Source organism: Argentina silus, assembly GCF_951799395.1.
Source record: "Argentina silus genome assembly, chromosome: 7".
Taxonomy (NCBI): domain Eukaryota; kingdom Metazoa; phylum Chordata; class Actinopteri; order Argentiniformes; family Argentinidae; genus Argentina; species Argentina silus.
Genome location: NC_139661.1, coordinates 17,358,132 through 17,363,131, shown reverse-complemented (window position 1 = coordinate 17,363,131; position 5,000 = coordinate 17,358,132).

The window sequence follows — 5,000 nt, the reverse complement described above, 5'->3', positions numbered from 1 at the left end:
ACACGAACACACACACACACACACACACACACACACACACACACACACACACACACACACAAAGCAATGAATGCACCCAGATACTATTAGGTACCTCTCAGCTGCAAAGTAAGATAAACCTCAGATTCACACATCATCTTGTTAGGTTAACGCCTTAAAGCTGAAACAATCAGTGAAAGCAGTCTGTGTGTGTGTGTGTGTGTGCGTGTGTGTGTGTGTGCGTGTGTGTGAGTGTGAGTGTGTGAGTATACAACCAAGCCTCATTACCTAACTGCTGTTGCCTGACTGTGCACTGGACATCCCCCAGTAACCTTTTGATGGCAATAAGAAGCCGTCACACCACCTGTGTGGTGTCCAGGAAACGCAGAGAGAGGAGCACAGCCGTCTATCACCTCCCATCTGCTGTGAAAGGACAACCGAGGATATGAAGCCAGCAGTGGCACAATATACAGGACAAAGTCAGGGTACAAGACCTGCTGCCTGTACATTTACTACAATGGTTAAGAGTTTTACTTGGATCCTAGTATTCTAATGATGATGATGATGATGATGCTGATGATGATGATGGTGTGGTTATGTTGTGCTGGTTGTCCTGACAGGGTGTATAGGTCAATAAGATGCACGGGTCCATTCCACATCATACACAAAAGTAAACCATTTATTCTGTTAATAAAAAAAGAAATCAACATTAGGTCCATGATTCATAGAACACAAAGATCATTAGCATAATTACACGCCAGGAATGTTAATTGCCATGGTGATCCATCAGGTCTTGCACAGCCATTTTGACTTGTGACATCATACCATCATAACCTACAGCCCATTTTCAAAAATAGACAGAAGTCAAGTCTCCTAGTCCCATTATCCTGTCGAGTGTCGGTCCTTGTGAAGGTTTTCTATGTACAAAACAGTCATTTAGTATTTCACAGCGCAGTAAGTGGCAGACCAGACAGACACATCAAGTGTTGCAGCTCAACTTTTAGTTCAAGTGTCACTTACATTCTCCCTCCGTTGTTTCCTGTTTCTAAAATCCCACGAGAGTGTTGTGTATTGAAGAGCAGATTCTTCAAAGATAAACAGAGCCTAGAGCTTTCTCTGAGTAAGCAACATATCTCGCTCCATCTCTCTTTCTCTCACGCCTTGAAAACATCTGCCCTTTGTTCTACATATCTATCTCTATCTCCCTCCCCCCTCTCTAGTACTCCATCTCTCGATCTCCCTCTCCTCTCTCTCTCTCTCATCCTCTACATCATTAATTCTCTAGTTTGTAAACATCAAGCTGCCTCTGATGAGCTTATTACAATTCTCTCCTTTCTCTCTCTCTTCTTTCCCCAGTCTTATTTATTCCTTCTCTCTCCTATTCATCCCCCTATCATCTTTGATGCAGTGCATTGGAATACACGGAGGCCAGGCTGTGCAGGGTAAACAGACTGACAGATGGGTAGTCTCAGAGCAGCCCCAAGGAGATAAGAGGATTTGAGACGGGTTTTTTTTATGTAATGCATACTGCGTGTCATGTTCTTTTGCTCAGAGTTCAACTGAATGGCAGGAAGAGATGGAGTGAGAGGGAGAGAGAGAGAGTGAGATAGAGAGTGAGAGAGAGTGAGAGAGAGGTAGAGAATGATAGAGAGAGTGAGAGAGGGATAGAGAGAGTGAGAGAGGGATAGAGAGAGTGAGTGAGAGAGAGAGATATGTGAACAAAAAGAGAAGACACAGATTATATGCATTCACTCATTTTCTATTAGATACGAGTCAGTGAGTATTTCTCAGTGAGTGTTGTTAGTCCTCTTCTTTACACCTGCCCTCAGGCTGCAGTCAGTAAGTACTTTTGCTCGCCCTTCTGCTGCTCCTGGGTGGCAGTTAGCTCTGGCGCCCTCTCTTGGCAGGAGGGCACTTTGCAGGCCTTGTAGAGGATGACGAAGAGGATGAGGATGAGGACACCCACCACAGAGTTACAGACTATGGCCACGATGGCCCAGACAGAGAGACCAGTCCTCTGCTCCGTCTCCATGCTTAACTAACTGGTTCACACTCAAATGGTTGCTCTGTAGGAAATCCTCTCACAGCCAACTCAGTGGTTCAATAACACATCCAACTGGTCCATGGTCTGCTGTGGGCTTCATGGCTTTGGTTAACTGGTAGTCTGGTTCACTTCTATTGAATCCCAACAGGTAGCCCCTAGGTAAAGAGGGACAGAAGATACAGTATAAGAGTCAGGGTAGACAGACAGACAGACAGACAGACAGACAGACAGACAGACAGACAGACAGACAGACAGACAGATAGACAGACAGTCTAGGGACAAGTATCTCTTTCTCTTCCATCAAAGATTTAGGCTTCATTAACTATGGATGACCACAATAGCTTGACCCCCAAGCACAGCGAGAGGGTTAAACCGCACATGCTGTCATGTTAAACCGCAACCGCTATCATGCTACCATTCCTCATTGCGTTCCATGCATTACACTGAGCCCGTCTCCACCAGCCTCCACTGTTGAGAAGTGTGCCTGTCTGCCTGCCATGTGGATTTGTTCCTCTGGAAGTAGACGTGCACATCGTGCACATCTGAGATCCTTGGTTCCTAACGGCAGAGTGCACTGCACTTAAAACACTCTCCTGTCAGTGAGAAATGCTATCTACAGATATTGCTGGAGCAGATCTAAGTGCAAATGTGTTTGTGAAGCGATGTGAGTCTGAGAATATAGTTAGTTGCAGTCAGGTTTGTGGGTGCGTGTGTGTGTGTGTGTGTGTATGTGTATGAGTATGCGAATGTTATTCCAATCACACTTCAATATAGCAACGCCACTAACTCATCTCCTCTCTTCCATGCTTCCTCACTAATGCATTTCTGTGAGGGAGGGCACACACACACACACACACACACACACACACACACACACACACACACACACACACACACACACACACCTCTCTCTCTCTGTCCGTCTGAGGGAGGCTGTAACACTGACAAGCTGCTGTTGAAAACTAATTTCCAACTTCTCCTCCCTCCCTCTCCATGGCCCCTTAGCCAATCCAGATCAAGATGGATAGTTCCTAATAAGGGAGATGGTAGTGATGCACTTGATTGACTCTCAGTCATACATAGTATAAATCACTATGGGGGGGGGGGGGGGGGGGTTCTCTTCTCGCCATGGCAACAGACCAAATGAGAGACAAACAAACACTAGACTCATTTTCAGGCGCAATTCCCCTCTCAACCCTCACTCTGCCGACTCCAGAACATTCAGTATAACTGATGCAGATGGAAACTAATCTGCTGGGGCTCTAGGAGGGGAGGTGTCATCAACCCCTGTTACACAGAGAGGCAGAGAGGCGTTAATAAACCCAAAAGACTGAAGACAAACACTTCAGATAATACTGCAACAGGTGTGACATGTTTTTGCTGTGTGATATTATAGTTTGCATTGGATTCAAATACCAAGATTCAAATAATATTCCAGGATCAACGTCATTAATTTGCACACCATTTGCTCAGAGGATGTAGAGCAGTTTGCATAGAGATCAGGGTGTGTTTACGTAAGATAATCTGTAGAGCGTCTAGTTCTGGAGCACAGCAGCAGTCCTCGTGCATTACTACTAATTATGTTCTCACACAACACGGTTCCCAAATCAGCCATGAATTATTTGGTGATTATTGGCTCAGTGCTTATTGGGTCTTCCTAGTGGACTAATGTTTATTGACACATGCGTATATGATTCTGGTGCTGGTTAAGTTTCATTGGTGCCATTTGTTTATAGAGAGTTCAAGTGGTTCTTATGTAGAGGGTTCTAAAGGTTCTGGTTCTAGTGGTTATGTAGTAGGTTCTAGTGGTTCTGCTGTAGAAGGTTCTAGTGGTTCTGCTTTATAGGGTATTAATGGGTTCTGCTGTAGATGGTATCAAATGGTTCTGAGGGTTCTAGAGGTTCTGCTGTAAAAGGTTCTAGAGGTTCTGCTGTAACAGTTTCTAGTGGTTCTGCTGTAGATAGTTCTAGTGGTTCTGCTCATGAGGGTTCTAGAGGTTCTAGTTCTAGAGGTTCTAGTTCTAGAGGTTCTGCTGCAAAAGGTTCTAGAGGTTCTGCTGTAGAAGGTTCTAGTTGTCCTGCTGTAGAGGGTTCTAGTGGTTCTGCTGTATAAGGTTCTAGTGGTTCTGCTGTAGAAGGTTCTAGAGGTTCTGCTTTAGAAGGTTCTAGAGGTTCTGCTGTAGAGGGTTCTAGTGGTTCTGCTGTATATGGTTCTAGTGGTTCTGCTGTATAAGGTTCTAGTGGTTCTGCTGTAGAAGGTTCTAGTTGTTTTGCTGTAGAGGGTTCTAGTGGTTCTTCTGTAGAAGGTTCTAGTGGTTCTGCTGTAGAATGATCCAGTGGTTCTGCTGTAGAATGTTCTAGTTGTTCTGATGTGGAGGGTTCTAGTGGTTCTGCTCGTGAGGGTTCTATAAGTTATAGTTCTAGAGGTTCTGCTTTAGAAGGTTGTAGAGGTTCTGCTGTAGAAGGTTCTAGTTGTTCTGCTATGGAGGGTTCTAGTGGTTCTGCTGTAGAATGATCCAGTGGTTCCGCTATAGAGGGTTTAAGTCCTGAGTGAGGGAACAGATGTAGCTGCAGGGTAGAAGCTAGACAGTCTAACGGATCGAACAGTTTGATTCGAGTCCAAAGAGCACATGACTGGCCTGTCCTCTCGCCCCCGGCATGGTCAATACACTGATAGACAAACTGATCTTGTTACGCAAAGGCTTTGTACGCCACAGCACTCTGTCATGGACAAGAGTGGGATCTCTTGACACAATCAACAATGAGAGACTCTGTATTCCTGTGTGTGTGTGTGTGTGTGTGTGTGTGTGTGTGTGTGTGTGTGTGTGTGTGTGTGTGTGTGTGTGTGAGCGCCTATGAGATCATGCATGCACAATGATGAATATTAACACTGACACACATTGTTTTCTGTTAAGACACACAGCATGATGCCACCTATACAAAGGAACTCGGCTAACAAGTAGTAGACTACTGATGGA